This window comes from Macrotis lagotis, chromosome 2, assembly GCF_037893015.1.
Source record: "Macrotis lagotis isolate mMagLag1 chromosome 2, bilby.v1.9.chrom.fasta, whole genome shotgun sequence".
Classification (NCBI taxonomy): Eukaryota; Metazoa; Chordata; class Mammalia; order Peramelemorphia; family Peramelidae; genus Macrotis; species Macrotis lagotis.
In genome coordinates this window covers 66,634,591-66,653,398 of record NC_133659.1, presented here as the reverse complement: position 1 = coordinate 66,653,398, position 18,808 = coordinate 66,634,591, and the positions used below count along the sequence as shown (strand labels likewise).

Below are 18,808 nucleotides of genomic sequence, written 5' to 3'. Positions count from 1 at the left end.
CATCAGAGAAATTGCTTCAATATTTTTTCCCATAGTTGCTATTTTTAACTATATTTCCCTCCATTCTATTCCTCCCTACTCCCATTGATTCTATTGTCTCTCTCCTAATACCCTGTGCCTCCTCAGAAGTGTGATATATTTGTCTAATCTCTACCATGCTCTTCCCTCTCTTCTATCACCTATCTTCCCCATCCCCTCCCCCTGTGCTCTTTCTCCCATCCTTTTTCTCTCCTTTTTCCTCTAGGGTAAGATAGATTTCTATACCCTATTGAGTGTGTATGTTATTTCTTCACTGAGCCATATCTGATGATAATGAAGGCTCACTCATTCCCCCTCAACTTTCCCTCTTCCATTCCATTGCAAAAAGTTTTTCTTGACTTTTTTACATGAAATGTTTTAGTCTATTCTATCTCTCCTTTCCCTTTCTCCCAATACATTTCTTTTTTCCTCACACACACACTGTCTCCAACTTTATAACATTATACCATTATATTCAGCTCCCTCCTGTGCCTTGTATATTTATGCTCCTTCTTACTGTTCTTACAAGTGAGAAGCTTCATATGAGTTATCAGTATCTTCTTCCCATGCAGGAATACAAGCAGTTCATCATCATTAAATCCTTCATAATTTGTCCCCTGTCTATCCTTTCTATGCTTTGCCTGAGTCCTGTACCTGGAGATCAAACTGTCTGTTCAACTCTGGTTGTTTCAACAGGAATGTTTGAAATTTCCCTATTTCATTGATGTCCAACTTTTCCCCTGAAAGGGTATGTTCAATTTTACTGGATGATTGATTCTTGGTTGTAATCTAAGCTCTTTTGTCTTCCATAACATCATATCCGTAATATTATATTCCAAACCCTTCAAGCTCTTAATGTAGAAATGGCTAAATCTTGTGTTATCCTGAATTTTTAGCCTATGATGTGATTTTTATCATGCTTCTAAAACTTTTGGGGTTTTTGGAATAACCCCCTCCCCCATCATGGACCTTAATTCCTCCCTTGTCTTATGAGAGACTCTGACTGCTCTCCTGGTCTATGCTCTCGTTTGTGTATGACCATAGGCACTCCCTTCTGCCCTGGAGCTGTGTGGAGGGTCCCTGCTTCTCTATGGTAGTATGGGGATCCAGACTAGGCCTAGTCCTGCCCCAGGGATAGAGGAGAGACCTCTCCAGTCTCTCTCCCCACCCCTTTACTATCTGTGGGCTGAGCACCCTGGAAACTGGGTGACATAGAGGGTCTTGGGGATGAGGCTGCTGTGAGGTCAGTGCTGACCTGGACTTCTTCCTTCACTCTGGTGTGGCAGTTCTTCTGCTGACCCTCCAAGCCATCCCCTGTGATCCTTGGTCCAAAAGGTCTGGAAACTGCTCTTGTTGCTACCCCCAGGTGCCCAGCAGTAATGCAGATCTACCAAGTTGTCTTGGGCTGGAAAATTGTTTCACTCAGTTTTTCTGTGGGTTCTGCCACCTTAGAATTTTAGAGTCATAATTTTATGGTATTTGGAGTTTTCTGGGGAAGAGTTTCTGGGAAATCCTGCCTTCATGCAGACATCTTGGCTCTGCCTCTGGTGAAGAGATTTTATTTCAAATTTGAGAATAGACAAGAGGGAAAATTTAAGGTAATTAGGTACGGGAAACTGAGGAAACTATACCTTACAGAGAAATAGGTAGGGAACATGAGAAAGAGCTGAAGTGGTAGAATCAGAGAAATGTTGGCTTACAGATGTAAATCAAGCTAATTTATAGCTTACAGGGAACAAGGGGACTCTCTATAGAGTGGAAAGGTATCATAGACTGGCAACAGGAGAGCAAGGGGTTAGGCATTAGGTGAATTAGTGAATGAACTGGCACCAGTAGAGAGATTCACACCTCTGTGTTATACCTTTTAAGAGCCTTTGTTATACCAAATTAGGGGGGGAAGAGGAGGTTTGATAAGGAATTTGAACCCATAGGGAAGAGAGAATTGGATGACCATTGACTTTGGCAATACCCAACCAATTGGGGATATGGGGAGGGACTTGTATTTCTAGGCAGTAGATGGAAGGCCATGACTTCATATGCAAATTGTGTCCCATTTCTATTTGGGATACCCATTCTTAAGGACATTTCTATAAAGAATACCCTTTGCTTCACTAATGGAGATTCTGAGTTCTTGGTAAGGTGTTTGTTTCTTACAAATTTAATTGCTGAAAATGACAACATAATTTTTCTTGCATTGCTTCAATTTTTTACAGTTGTCAATATTTTGGAAACCAGATAATTAGCCAAACTTACCAAAAGGAATGATGTTGAGAAATATAAGAAATATCATGATGAATTTTTACAAAGATTGTTTAATTTTGCATTTGTAGATTTCTTATTTAAATGCAGCAAACAACAGGAAGATGTAATTCATTTCTGTTCTGAGCCTGTGCTAACTAATGTTGTTCTGTATTGAGTTTTACACATACCACAAGCCCACTTATATCTGACTTCCATTGTGAATGTTAAATTAAATAATCATTGATTTGAAGCCATTGGCAGATGAAGGGAATTTTTTATTAGCTCCTTTTTCATTGAATTTGATTTGCATTTTGTTTTCATTGATAAGTGCATTTATTTTTACTTTTAAAATTTGATATATTTTATTTCCCTCAAATACAAGTTAAAACAATTTTTAAAACAAAAGTTTTGTGTTCCAAATTCTATTTTTTTTCCCTCCTTTCCTCCCTCCTTGGGGTGATAAGAAGTCAGTTACATGTTATACATATGTAATTTTGTAAAACATTTCCCTATTAGAAAGTGAAAAATAGCATGCTTCAGTCTGAAGTCAAACAATATTAGCTTTTTGGAGGTGGATATTGATTAGTTCTTTGGGAATGAATCAGTGTATTACTGAGAATAACTAAGTCATTCACAGTTTAAAAGTGTAAATATTTATGTAGGAGTAATACTAAAAATCCTTTAAATAATTTTGGCTGTTTATTTCTACCTCCCTACTTCCCCTAAGATTTCATTCTCCTATGAGGTGGAATAGAGAGGGCAATGGTCATATGATACCTGGAAAACCTTTGCCTTGACATAACTTTTCAGACCTTAATTCTTGATTACCATCAACAGATCATAATGCCTAATTATTAATTGATTTGACCTTATTGACTTGCCAAACAAAAGTTTTCCACTTAGACTTTTAATCACTCTAGGCTGAGTGATCAGTATTGAGTTGTTACTGGTGTCTCTCTTGATTAGTGAAAACTCTTAGAACAATGTTATATAGTTTATTCACAAGTCTGAGAATTCTGATACCCTAGGGAGTGGCTGAATGGTAGATATTATAGCTGGTACTGCTTGTAGCCTTTACTTAATAAATTGTATTCTTAAATATCCTGAGAGTGTGTGGGAAGTATTTAGCTTAGGGTGAATTAGTTTGAATTGTGACCCCCTGAAAATAATCAAATTTGCTGAAACAATGATATTTCAAGAATCTGTGGTATTTTCCTCAGGAATACTCCTTCTTCTGACAGATAGCAATTCTTCTACCCCTTAGTTGATGGTGTCATTTCTTCCTGTGATTAAAAAGTAAATGACCCCTGTGTTCATCCTTCTGGCAGTGGGCTTCTTTAAAGTTAGGTTGGGGACAGATAGGTGGTGTAGTGGAAAAGGCACTGGCCCCCAAGTCAGGAGTACCTGAGTTCAAATATGGCCTCAGACACTTAATAATTACCTAGCTGTGTGACCTTGGGCAAGCCACTTGACCTTATTTGCCTTGCAAAAAAACAAACCAAAAAAACCCTCTAAAAAAAGTTAGGTTGTTTCCCAAACAATTAAAATATATGATCCATCTCTATGATCATGCTGAAATTCAACTTGATAGGACCTGGCAAAGCTTATCATTTCATTGGCATAATCTGCAAGAATCCATAGTCATCTCTCTGTTTTTTTTTTATGTTTTTGTAAGGCAAATGGGGTCAAGTGGCTTGCCCAAGGCCACACAGCTAGGTAATTATTAAGTGTCTGAGGCCGGATTTGAACTCAGATACTCCTGTCTCCAGGGCCGGTGCTCTATCCACTGGGCCACCTAGCCACCCCCCATCTATCTATTATGATAAAGCAAAAAAAAGTTAAAAAAAATCTAAGAAAATTTTGTGTCTTTCAGGTTTTAGATGCTTTCAGAGAAAAGAGACAAAATTTGGTAATTCAATTAAGCATTGATTAAACACAATGTTTGCAGAACATTGTGCTAGGTGTTGGATGAAATATAATATTTATAATTTTAACTCACAAAAGACATAATGCCTACTCTCACAGCTCTCACAGTCAAGTTGGCAGATATGATATATTCACAAGTAACATTTTTATTCCTTCAATGATTTTTTAGAGTGAAAAATTAGTTTCACTATGACAACTCAGTTAAAATAATAACAATCACTCATGCTTTGTAGTAGTTTTATGGTTTGCAGAGGACTTTATAAAATCATGACAATACTGTCAGCTAGGTCTTATCCTTATTTTTAATAGATAAGGATATTTTGGTTCAGTGACAACTAGGTGGTACAGTGGATAGAGTACAGTGGAGTTAAGACCTGAGTTGAAAAGTGATCCAGACAATTACTAGCTGTGTCCTTGGGCAAGTCATTTAATCCTCTTTGCCTCAGTTTTTCTCATTTGAAAAATGACCTGGAGAAGAAAATGAGAAACCACTTCATTATTTTTGCCAAGAAAACCCCAAATGGAGTCATGAAGAGTTGGACACAATTGAAATGACAATAAAAACAAAACTGAAGCTCAGAGATATCAGGTGACTTACCTGAGAGTAAATATCTAAATTGGGATACAAACCCAGGATTTCCTGCCTTTATGTCCAGAATGAATATTTTCTATGCTGTGAGGTTGGATTGCAATAGTAAAAAATAAAAAAAATCAATAAATGAATATCTCTAAAAAATCAACAGCTCCTATCATGAACTTTCTTGGTTTCCATTTAGGGATTTTAGGTTATAGTCTCCTGACCATGAATCAAAATTGGTAATGATATTACTATATAGTGCTTTTGAGTTTGCTAAGAACTTCATTATTATTTTCTTATACCTTTCCTATTATTGTCCTATTTCAGATCCATAGGTTTTTAGGTAAGGGCAGTCTAGATTTCAATAAAAACATCCATTTTGGATTGGTTGGTGTATTTAGTGATTATTTTGCAACCCTGAAGCCTACTCAAGGACATTCTTTCTCTTCTTCCTACTCCTAATATGTCCATTATTTATCTTTAGCTTCCAAGTTTGGACTATGACGATTTTCTTGACCTTTTTCATGTGTGAAGTTTCCAGGGGAAATCAACTCCTATTCCCTTCCCACCACCCCAGACCTTCAATTCCTTATAGCTGACTTTGCTGAAATGACTAATGATCCATTGGGTGCTGGTGGAATGTTCCCACTTAACATTGCTGCTGATACTTGCTTGAATTGTGCCCAGAATATTTACATATTACTTTTACTACAAAAGCCCCTAATTAGGGGATTTCCTGAATATAATAGAAATGACACATTGGGCCCTGAAAGATACAGCTGTTTTAACAGGCCTCCTGCAGAACTAGGGGATATACATATCCTTCTAGCGGCACAGTGGTAGGATCCTCATATCTCCAGAATTGGAAGAGACCTTAGAAACCATCTAGTCCAATCCCCTCCTTTTACAGAAGAAGAAACTGAGACCTAGGGAGGTTCAAAACTTGCCCAAGTTCACATAGGTAGTAAGCGACAGAGTTGAAACTTGGTCCTCTGTCTTCAGAATAAGAGTTCTTTCTGTTACACTACATTGTTTATTTGAAGATCTCTCTTCTTGGTTAACAAATTAATCATTCAACCAATAAACAAGAATTTATGAATTGCCTACTTTGTTTCAGATACTGTGCCAGGTGGTAGAGAAACCAATGGCAATAAATGAGATGATCTATTTGCAAGGAGCTAACATTCTAACAGGAAGAGAAATATATCATGTACAGGGTACAAATTCAGATTCCTAAATATCTAGGGACTAAGCAATGATCCCCTAGGGGGGACAGAAGATTGAGGTCTTCATGACAGCTCTTGTTGATGCTTCCTTCCATCTCCATTCAGCTCTCCAAGTGATGATCTCTCTAAACCACAGAGCTGAACACATTGCCATAACCCTTCCTCACCCACCTGCACTCAGGGAATTCCAGTGGCTTCCTGTTATTTACAGGATGAACTATAAAATCCTCTGTTTAACTTTCAAAGTCCTTCATATCCTGACCCACTCCTACTATTTGAAGCTTTATATCATCTTTCTTCCGACTCATGCAGTGATTCTGTGACAATGGCATTTAGTTTTTCCTAGAAAACGACATTTTACCTCCATTCATCCCTCCAGTGTCTGTAATTCTCTCCATTTTCATCCTCCCTTGCCTTATCTGGTTTCCTTTCAGGTCCAGCTAAAATCCTACCTTTTAAAGGTTTTCTTGATCCCCTTTAAATCAAGTGATTTCCCTTTGCTTATTATCCCCAGTTTATCCTCTCTCTGTAGCCTGTTTGTAACATAGTTGTTTGCAAGTTGTTTGTCTCTTTGAGAGCAGGAAATATTTTTTGTCTTTGTCTCCTTAGCACTTAGCTAAGCTCTAATGTACAGTGGGGCAGTCAGATGAACCTGGGGAAAAGGAAGACAGCTTCCAGAGTTCAAATTTGACCTCAGTCACTTACTGTGTGACTTTGGGCACATCACTTAATTCCACTTACCTCAGTTTCCTCATCTGTAAAATAAGTTGGAGAAACAAACCATCCCAGTATTTTTTTTTTTTAGGTTTTTGCAAGGCAAATGGGGATAAGTGGCTTGCCCAAGGCCACACAGCTAGGTAATTATTAAGTGTCTGAGGTTGGATTTGAACTCAGGTACTTCTGATTCCAGGGCCCATGCTCTATCCACTGCATGCCAGTATTTTTGACAAGATAATCCCAAATGGGGCCATGAAAAGTCAAACACAACCGAAAAAAGATCGAACAACACCCACTGCTGCTAGTAGGCACTTAAATGCTTGTCAATGGACTGTTATTTGTTATCAGTGTTTTCAATTGCAGGTTGAATTTATCTTCATGCTAAGGACTGCTCTTGTACATGGATGTCATAGAATAGTATTGCATCCCTTTCCTTAATAATGATCAATGATGATGTTGATGAAAGTTGAGCTGACATTTCTATGACACTTTCCGATCAGACAGGCAGTTTATCTGAATGATTCCATTTATTTTGTATATATAAGTATATAGATTTGTATGCATCGGGGTTAGGGTGATAGTGGATGTGAGTATGTAAGAATGAGGATGATTATAGACCTCTAAGGCCAGAAGCTTACCAAAGTGGAGAGAGTGATAGACTCAGAATCAGACAGATTGTCATTGGAGCTATGGGATTTTGGAAAAATCATCTACCAGAGCCTTAGTTTCTTCAGCTATAAAATGGGGATGATAAGACCTGCAGCACCTACCTCAGGTTTATTGTATGGATCAAGTAATGCCTGTATAGTACTTTAGAAATTTTAAAATTTGATTCAAATCTCAATCATTATGATTATAATTTCTTCCCATTTTGATTTAATGGCTAGATGTTCAGTACAGAATAGTAGATAGGTCTTGCTATCCAGGAAGATACATATTCATATCCTACCTTGAACACATATTGAGTGTATGACTCTGTGCATATCTTTTTCCTTCTCAGTGCTTCCTTGCTTAAACTTTAAATTGCAGATGAGTTATTGAGTTATTGAGAGGGGAAGATTCTACTCTGAGATCTCCTTACACAAGTTGGGTCACTCAAATAGAAATGAGGCACTAAATTGTGCATAAGAATTCTTGTTTGTAGCATATTGAATTAGAAAACCAACAATGATTGATTGCATTTTTATTTTTTTATTTGACATTTCCAAGTTACTTTTTAATCTGGCTCTGGTGACTCTGGGAAGTGTTGTGGATTGTTGTTTGTCATCTTTTCCTTATTTTCATCAGTATCTTGGCTCTCCTGCTCTAAATTCCTTAATGCTAGCTAATGAGAGTCTGAGGCTAGATTTGAATTCAGGTTCTGCTGTCTCTAGTGCTATTGCTCTATCTACTAAACCACCTAGCTGCCTTGAAATCAATCACTTGGGAACGTTTATTAGACAACCTTTTTACAGAGAGTCTGTTTAGGACTGACTCCATCTCAATTGACCATATTCTAATTCTTTTAAAGAACCCTGGCTCTACAGGTCACTTCTCTAATGGTCTTCAAGTCTACTAAGAGAATTGCAAAGAATAGCAACTAGCTCCATTGAGGATAGAATAAGAACAAATAAAGTTTTAGGACTAACTTGTATTAGTTGGAAAGTTAGTTTAATGGTTTAATATTATAGGCAGTTCGGTGACACAGAAGATGGGCTCATCTTAATGAGTTGGAATCTGACCTCAGACATTAGCTGTGTGATTAACTATTTGCCTCAGTTCCTCATCTGTAAAATGAACAAGAGCAAAAAATGACATTCCACTGTCTTTACCAAGAAAACCCCAAATATTATCACAGAGAGTCAGACATGATTTAAATGATTCAACAACAATGATGGTATAGTGGATAGAGTGCCACATCTGGAGTTAGAAACGCCTGAGTTCAATCCTGCCCCAGGCAATTACTAGTTGTGTGACCCTGGGCAGGTTGCTTTATATTTCTCAACTTTAGTTTCTGTGGATGAAAAAATGTAGGCACCTCCCTTTCAGGGTTGTTGTGGTAATATGGAAACTTAAAGCACTATACAAATAAGCCAGTCCTGTTTGATAATAATAATGGTTGACTTTATAGTTAGCATATATGTACCGTTTTTAAGATTCTTTTAAAATAAGCTTTTTTTTGTTGTTGTTGGGGCAATGGGGTTAAGCATCTTGCCCAAGATCACACAGTTAATAAACATCAAACATTAGTCTTGGATTTGAACTCAGGTTTTCTTAATTCCAGGGACAGTTCTCTATTCATGGTGCTACCTGTTGCCCTATTACCTTTTATTTCTTTTTGTAAAGTGAAATAACTTGTTTAATGTCATAAAATATGATAATATCAGGGTTTGGACCCAGGTCATTTGGACTTTAAGAGCTATCATTTCATTTAGTATGCCACTTTTTTGGGGGGGGGTTTAGTGATTTGTCCAGGGTCACACAGTTACTAAGTGTCAAGTTGCTGAGGCTGGATATAAATTCAGGTCCTCCTGACTTCAGGGCTAGTGTGCTACCTACTGCACCACCTAGCTGCCCCTATGCCATTTTCTTAAGAAAAGTCTAAGAATGAGTTATTATGAAAAGTTATGGAATTTCCTTGTCTGGAGTCAGGGGATATAGAATAGGACCTCTCAATAGTTTGCCTAGAGATTCTTGGAGTTGGAGAAGACCAGAGAGAACATTTTAGTCATAAGGGGAGGCCTGTATATAGACTTTAAAATGGCAAATAGTTTTTAATGTATTATTTATTCTCTTCAGTATTTTTGCTGTCTCTTTTACCAAGCTGCTGATTCATTTTTTCATGATTTTCCTGTATCATTCTTATTTCTCTTCCCAATTTTCCAACTATCTCTCTTACTTGATTTTCAAAATCCTTTTTGAGTTCTTCCAAGGCCTGAGATAAATTCTTATTTTTTTTTGGAGGCTTGGATGTAGCAGCTTTGACTTCGTTATCTTTTTCTAAGTATGTCTTTTGATCTTCCTTGTCACCATAGAAACTTTCTATTGTTAGGTTTTTTTCTTTTTGCTCATTTTCCCAGTCTATGACTTGATTTTAACTCTTTGTTAAATTAAGGTTCTACATTCAGAGTAGAGGGCACACTGTCCCAAGCTTCTAGGATTTTGTGCAACTGTTTTCAGATACACTTCTAGGGATTTTCAAATTTTCAGTTTATCTAAGGTGTCTCACTTTGGTGAGTCAGATCCAAATATGGGCAAAGCAACAGAGTTCTGCCTCAGTGCTATTGAAGAGATCCCTGTAATCTCCTTCTGATCTCCTTACTATTTGTGGATTAAGAGTACTGGAAGTAGCTGTTGCTCCTTCAATGACTCCCAAGGCTTGCTTTTGGTTTCCTGGAACTGAGCTGCTCAGGCACAGAGTGTGTTGGACTCTGTTGAACTGTGCTCCAATCTCACCCTGGTATGGTAGACCTTTCCTGCTGATTTTCTAAGTCATTTTGGGCTAGAGAAATTGTTTCATTCAGTCTTTTTTTGTGGGTTATGCTACTCTAGAATTTGTTTACAGTAATTATTTAAAGGTATTTAGAGGGATCTAGGGGAGAGCTGGGGGGAGTTCCAGTCTTTACTCTTCCATCTTGCTCCCTCAAAGAAACGGGAAATGGAATATTGTGTATGGGAAAAAGGGAGTAGCCCAGCTTATTGGGAAATGAAGAGTGCACAGGGGACAATAATGTGATGTTTTCCTGGGAAGATAGGAGGGGAAATGCCAAGTTTGCAAAATGTAGAAAGTACAGCCCAAATCTTCCTGTATACCTCCTCCCAAATGATCTAGAAAATGCACCAGATCAAGATCTCATTTGGAAATCTAAGGGAAAATAAATCACAGTGAGTCATTTTTCAAACTCTGGTTGGTGTAGGGAATTTGGAAAAAGATCTATAGAGTTTCTATAGGAGTGGGAATGAGGTTTGCCATGAAAAATATTCTAGTACAGGAACCAAAAGAAAATCAAGACTGCATCAGAGCAAGAAGAAATCCCAGATCATACTAGAAAATTCTGACCTTGTGCAGGAAGCAGGAATAAGTGTAAAGTAGAAGTTCTGCCCTTCATTACCCAATTCTGATTCATAGATCTAGGGAAGATTGAGGAGGGGAGATGAATGTAGGGGTGGTATTTCAGAATGAGGGATAGTGGGGTCTAGACTACACACAGAGATGAACAAAATAGTGTTGCTCTAAGTCTAGTATCTCTATCAAAAATCTCATGCTATTCCAATTCATCCTCCACATAGGGGCTATTAGGTTTGAAAATTAAGGTAAATTGAGAGACAAGATTGCAAGCATTTTCAATACATTAGTCTGGTAATAACCAATAATTTGGGTGAATGATCTCTCTCAATGACCCAAAACCCCAAGAGAGGGATCACCAACCTGAATATAGTTTTGGGAACTGAAGAGTTGGGTAGGTGGGGAAGACAATGTGATTAGATAGACAGCATCATAGAGGTAAGGATAACATGATCAGTTACATCTTATTACCAAACTCAACAATAGATTGCTTTCAAGATTGTCCTCCTCTACTGCTACTTAAGAATTGTGAAATGGGACATACAACTGAACAGCATGAGGCCACTACTAATTTATACTATTTAGTCATAATGGAATATTCATTGCAGCGATTAAATCCTGGTTGATTCTCTAACGCATTTCTTATAGGAACTGATTCAAACTTCTTTTCTCCCCTTGAGCATCCCACAATCCTATATTCTCCTCTCCAGTTTGTCATATACTTTAATGAGAAAATAGAATTATTTCATGACTTCATTCTTCTATCTCTACATCTCAAAAATCCCCTTTCAAACCTTGAAATTGTCCTTGAAATTCTCTTTTCCATTAGTCTTTGAGGAAGAATGAATGCATGAATAAAAATTCATTAACTTATGTACAAAGTGTTGTAGTAAACATTGAAAATACAAATGAAGTATGAATGATCTAGCTTTCAAGGACTTTCACATTCTATGATGGGAAATGATATAGGAAAGGGGACTCTTACCTTTGCCATTGTCAAGTCCTTTATATATAGCCTTTATTCATCACCTCCCTTTTCTTCCATCTCAAATCACTCCAATGATTACTCCCTAATATTAAGTTTCTCCTAATTGACTAGTTCCTTCTCCTGCTACTTACAAATACACCAGTGAATTGCCCACAATGAAAAACCTTCTAAGTGACACTAATACAATCCAGTCAAATTCTTGTTTTATTTCTCTCTTCCATTTCATTGCTAAACTAGCAAAACTGGTTGCTTTCATTGCCTTCATTTTGTCATCTTTCACTGGATTCTTAAACCTTTGCTAACTGACTTTTGACCTCATCTCTCAGCTGAAATTGGTTTCTCCAAAGTTACCAAATTTCTCATAATTGTCAAATTCTATGTCCTCTCTTTACTCACTTTGCTCTACCACTTTTTAGTATTTGGTTCTACTGACCACTCCTTTAGACCATGTAGAGGCCTGATACTCTCCCCTCTGTTTTTTTTATGACCCTATTCCCTAGTAGTTCTTTTTCTACATGTCTGACCATTCCTTTGGTATCTCTATATCATTACTTCTGACTGAAGGTAATGTTTGCTATCCATATTGTCTTCTCTCTCTACACTCTCACACTTGGTTACCCCATGAACTCCATGGATTCAGTTATCTCTATGCAGATGAATCCTAATTATATATAGCCAGTCCTAAACTCTTCCCTTATCTCTAGTCATTCATTGCCAGATGCCTTTTAAAGATGTTTTGAACTATATTTGTAGGTATCTCAAACTAAACATGTCCAAGCAAAAACTTATCTTCCCCAACATCTTTTCCCTCCAACTTCAGGAATAATTCAATTCTTTCCAGTTACCCAGGATGTAAGACTGAAGTAATTTTTGTCTCCTCATTCTTATCTTTTCTAACCATTCAGGTTTTTCTTCATCTTTTAGATCTTTCCCTTTCTCTGCTCACTTTGACACTGCTTTATTTCAAATCAAATAACCTTCTGCCTAGACAAATTTATTAAAGATTAAAGATTCCCAATTGAACTACCTTTCTCTAATTTATACATTCTCCAATCCATCTTCCACATGGTTGTCAGAATGATTTTCCTAATTCCTAATTCCTGTTTGAATATGTCCCTTCCCCATTCAATAAACTGCTGTTGTTCACTATTTCTATCCTGGCATTTAAGGTCTTTCAAAGTCTGGCTACAATTTGCCATTTTTAATCTTATTATATATGACCCATGAAAATGTGCTTCAAATAACTTCTGATTAGAGAAATGCAAATCAAAACAACTCTGAGATACCATCTCACATCTATCAGATGGTCTGATATGACAAAAAAGTTAAATGATAACTGTTGGAGGAGATGTGGGAAAATTGGGACACTAGTGTGCTGTTGGTGGAGTTGTGAACTGATCTAATCATTCTGGGAGAGCAATTTGGAACTATAATTAAAGGTCAACCAAACTCTGCATACCTTTTGATCCAGGACTGTGTCCCAAAGAGCATTAAATAAGGGAAAAGGACCCATTTCCACAAAAATATTTATGGGAGGGGTGACTAGGTGGTGCAGTGGATAGAGCACTGCTCCTGGAGTCAGGAGGACCTGAGTTCAAATTTGACTTCAGACACTTAATAATTACCTAGCTGTGTAGCCTTGGGCAAGCCCCAATTGCCTTGCAACTCCCCCCCCCCCATTAGTTATTAAGTATGCAATCTGTTAACAATGAAATAAATACTATTTGAAATTGAGGGGATGCCCATCAATTGGAGAATGACTGAATAAGCTGTGGTATATGAACATAATGTAATGCTAATATACAGTAAGAAATGATGAGTAGATATATTTCAGAAAAAACTGGTAAGACTTGTATGAACTGAAACAATGTTAGAATCAGGAAAACAATGTAAGCAGTATCAGTGACATTGTGTGATCATCAACTGGAAATGACCCAGCTCTTCTCAGCAACACAAGTACAAAGGACTCATGAAGGAAAATGCTATAAACATCTATAAAAAGAACTGACTAAATCAATGTAGATCAAAGCATATTTTCTTCAATTATTTTACTCTTTCTCATGTTTATTTTTTCCTTTTGCTTTACTTCTTTTACACTTGAGACTACTGTGGAAATGTTATACCTGATAGCACAGATATAAATGATATCAAACTGCCTACCATTTTCAGAAGGGGAGGGAAAAAATTTGGAACCCAAAATCTTATAAAAATGAATGCAAAAATGTTCACAGTATGTAATTGGGGAAAAAACAAAATGATTATTATATTCAGCACTCTTAAAAGTACATAGTTTAGCCAAATTGGACTTTTTGCTATTCCTTCCATATCATACTTCATTTCCCATCTCTGTATAGCTTGGCGTAATTAATTATTGGAATATAGTCAGTCCTTACTTTCACATCTTGTATTTTTTAGTGGTTTTCAAAACTTGACTCCTGCAAAGTAGATGAAGCTTTTCAAGATCATCCTACCTTCCTTGACACAATTACTCTGTATTTATATTGTATATATTTTTATACTTATGTAATTGGTTTTAGTGAACTCTCCCTCAGATTGTGGCTACAGTGTCTTTAAGAGTCAAATGGAATGTTTCAGGAAGGACAGTTTGAAATTACAATTCAATAAATTTCTTCTCTATGAAGTTAGGGAAAATGTATGTGTTTAAACTTTTGATCTATAAGGGTCTCTGTGGAGCCTGTGGAGAATATAAACAGAAAGAGAAGGTGAAGAGACAATTGAGGGAAACAGTTGCATAATAGAAAAACAAATGGATACTGACTTTAGAGTGAGATGATTGGGGTTTAACTGGGTCTTACTTTGATACTTGCTATCTATGTGGCACTGCCCACTTAGTCTCTCTGGACCTATCCCAGTTTCTTCATCTGTAAAGCAAGGATGTTGGAATTTGATGACCTCTATGTTCTAGAGGTTTCTGAGTCTCTAAATTTCAGGTCTAGATATATGAAGCTATTAGAAGTTTTATGAAGAATCTTAGAAAAAAATTTTTTTATGAGGAACTGGTTGTTTAGAATGCATTTTGAAGAGCTTTTTATTTGTCAGGGCTGAAGAGAGAGAGAAAAAAGAAAATGGATTAAAATAAGACACAATTTAACTTCTTTTAAAGTGAAATATGAAGACTTTCCTTTAAAAGACTTTGATATCCTGAATGAATTGAATGCCAAAATTGTATTTATGGAAGTTGAAATTATTTGCTCTTATGGAATGGGTTTGATGTAAATCTGGATATGATCTTTTGTACAATTGCTTTTGCCTTTTATTTAGTATTTATTTCATTGTGAACAGATTGCATATTTAGTAACTAATATTTATTTAATTCTAGAAGATTAAAGTATTTAATATGTAAAGAGATATGAGTAATTACTATGAGGAAAGGAAATCTCTTTATGTTATGAAATAATTAAAAAAACATTTTTATTTAAAGTTTTGAGTTCCAAATTCTATCCCTCCCTTACTTTCTTCCCTCCCACATCCCTCAGATGGTAAGAAATCAGATATAGGTTATACATCAGCAATTAAATAAAACTTTTCCATATTATTCATTTTATATAAGATGGCTCAAATAAAAAAATGAAAGAAAGTGAAAAATAACATTCTTCATTCTGTATTCAATCAATATCAAGTCTTTCTTTGGAGGTGGAAAATATGGCTTATTATCAGTCCTTTGAGATTGTTTTGGGTCATTGTACTGCTGAGAATAACTAAGGCATTTACAGTTATTCATAGAACATGCTGCTACTATGTACATCCTTCTCATTACACTTTGCAAAAGCTCATGTAAGTATTCCCAGGTTTTCCTGAAATCATCTTGCTTGTCATTTCTTATAGCACAATAATATTTAATTACAAGCATGTACCATTTTTTTAGCCATTCCTCAATTGATGGTCATTCCTTTGATTTTCAATTCTTAACTACAAAGTTTATACAGAGGTCATTTTTTTGGATGTCTTTGGGATACAGACCTAGCAGTAGTATTGTTCAAATGGAATGCATAGTCTTATAGTCCTTTGGGCATAGTTTCACATTGCTCTCCAGAATGATTGGATAAGTTCACAACAATGTGTGTGTTCCAGTTTTCCCACTTCCAACATTTTCTTCTTTTCTTTTATGATATTAGTCACTCTGATAGGTATTTGTGATATCTCAGAGTTGTTTTAATTTGCATTTCTAGAGAATTAGAACATTTTTTTCATTTAGCAAGAGACAGCCTTGATTTCTTTGTCTGAAAACATTCCTTGATCATTTTTCAATTGCGAATGACTCATATATATATATATATATATATATATATTTTAAAATTGATCCAGTTCTCTATATATTTAAGAAATGAGGCCTTTATCAGAGACACTTATTATAAAATTTTCCTTCTCCCAGTTTTCTGCTTTCCTTATAATTTTGTATTGGTTTTGTTTGTGTAAACCTTTTTAATTTCACATAATCAAAATTATCTGTTTTACTTTATGTAATGCTTTCTATATGTTCTTTGGTCCTAAATTCTTCCCTTATCTATAAATCTGACAGATAAACTATCCCACATTCTCTTAATTGCTTAAGGTGTCCTTTATATCATGTACCCATTTTGACCTTGTTCTTGGTATATGGTATAAGATATTGATCTATAAGCCAGTTTCAGCCCTACTGATTTCTAGTTTGCCCAGCAGTTTTTTAGTCAAACAATGAGTTTTTTTCCAAAAACTTAGATCTTTGGGTTTGTCATATACTAAATTGTGATGATCATTAACTATAATGTCATCTGTACCTGAACCATCACTCTATCTTAGCTAGTACCAGATTATTTTGATAATTGATGCTTTATAATATAGTTTGAGCTCTGGTACAACTAGCTCATTTTTCAAATTTTTTCCGTTGGTTCCCTTGATATCCTTGAGCTTTTGTTTTTCCAGATAAATTATTATTTTTCTTGCTTCATAAAATTAAAAATTTTTTTCTGATAGTTTGGTATAGCACTGAAAAAGTAGATTAATTTTGGCAGAGTTCTCATTTTTATTATATTAGCTTATTCTACCCATGAGCAATTAATATTTTTCTGTGATCTGACTTTATTTGTGTGAAAAGTGTTTTATAATTCTGCTCATGTAATTCCTGGATTTGTCTTTGCAGATAGACTCCCAAATATTTTCTATTATCTACAGTTATTTTAAATGGAATTTCTTTTTCTAGCTCTTGCTACTGGATTTTGTTAATATATAGAATTGCTGATAATTTATGTGGGTTTATTTTGCATTCTGAAATTTTGTTAAAGTTGTTAATGAATTCAAGTAGTTGTTTTGGCTGAGTCTTTAGAATTTTCTAAGAAAGGCATCATATCATCTGCAAAGAATAATTCTTTTGTTTCCACATTGTGTATTCTAATTCCTTTAACTCCTTTTTCTTCTCTTATTACTACAGCTACAATTTCTAGTACAATATTAAATAATAGAGGAGATGATGGGCATCCTTGCTTCATTCTTATTTGTTTGGGGAAGGTTTTTAACTTATCCCCATTACAGTTAATGCTTGCTCATCGGTTTGGATAAAAAGTACTTATCATTTTAAGTAAGTTCCATTGATTTCAATGCTTATTAGATTTTTGAATGGGTGCACTAAGTAGTCTCTAGTGTTGCAAGTAAGAGCCATATTAGGAACCAGCTCACTATGAGTCTGTGGTTCCAAGGAAATGTCCTGTCTACCATTTAAAATTTAAATTTTTTTATACATTACTTCCTCCAAAATCCTCCAAATATCTCTGAAGAAATCCATTTTCTTCTCATGCTCCATCAAGGCTCAGTGCTCTCATTTCTCCTTTTTGTTATTGAGTTGTTTCTGCTATATCTGACTCTTTGTGACCCCATTTAGGGTTTCTTGGCAAAGATACTAGAATGGTTTACCATTTCCTACTCCAATTCATTTTACAGATGAGGAAACTGAGGCAAACAAGGTTAAACAACTTGTCCAGCCACTAAATGTCTGAGTTCAGGTTTGAACTCAGATTTTCCTAATTCTAGATACAGTCCTGTATCACCTAGCTACCCTCAAGTCTCCTTCACCTATGTAATGGAATGGTTTTATATATGTTGTGGTTTCTTCTTATGGAAAGACGCTCTTTGAGAATAGAAACTGTGCATTTTTGTCATTGTACCCCAGAACCCAGCACAGTGCCTGGCATAAAAGAGGTGCTTAATGAATGTTTATTGATTGATTGATAGACCAATCTAGTTTTCTTTGATCTTTCCAACACCACATTTGGATTTCCAGGCTTTCAGAAAATTTTTAACATGCTCTTTAATGTGATCTCAGTACTTTCCTGTGTGTTAGCAACTAAATATACAATGGATGAATAAGATTTTCTTTGCTTTCTGAAAAAGGTCTTCTACGAGTCTGGGGGATATTATACAAAATTCCTTGTAGGTTGAAGGACTGAACTAATTCTTACAACAGGTTGCAGTGATATGTAGATATAAGTAGCAGGGGCATGCCAGGCCCTGGGATAAAAAATCAATCTCTGTTCTCAAGGAGTCACAGAACAAAAGAGGGGAAAGGTGGTAAAGGGAAGCATTGGGCAGAACTCTGTTCAGATTTAGGGGATTTAGTCCAAGTCTTAGAACTGGTCTTGATATGTTCCATTGAATTTGGGCAATGAGCACCCAAATTATTTGCTTATTTCTTTACTGGCAGAGATCTTAGAGTGAATGATTAGTCAATGAAGCTCTTCCAAGTCCCTAGCATGACCTGAACAAAAATAGTAGAACAAGTTAGGGCATGGTGACTGTGTAGTAAAACACCCCATAATTGGGAACCTAGCCAGTTCCTGATAAGGAGGGAACTTAAGAATTGGGGACTGGGAACTTGGTCAGTCCTGTGAACATACTCTCTTTTTCCTCAATTACTTGGAGCATGATGGATCTTATGGTTCCAGAGTCTTGGCACCATGCCTTCTTAGCTCAGAATCTTATAATTACACAAGCCTTGCTTGGACCCCTTTGGAATCTCACCCATGGAGAGGATACTCTGCTTTGGACCCTTCTGATTGGGACTGTGAAATGGCTGAATT

The 18,808-nt window shown here is 36.1% G+C and overlaps 1 long non-coding RNA gene across 3 annotated transcripts in view; it reads left to right on the top strand.

Annotated features, from left to right (window-relative positions):
• The first annotated feature begins 1,273 nt into the window (after window positions 1-1,273).
• The window catches only part of LOC141511039 (uncharacterized), a 109,272-nt gene continuing 91,737 nt past the window's right edge, over window positions 1,274-18,808 (top strand). For all 3 annotated transcript variants that reach the window (XR_012475251.1, XR_012475249.1, XR_012475250.1), the window contains exon 1: window positions 1,274-1,353. This is a non-coding gene — a long non-coding RNA (uncharacterized LOC141511039). The remainder of the gene's footprint in view (window positions 1,354-18,808) is intronic.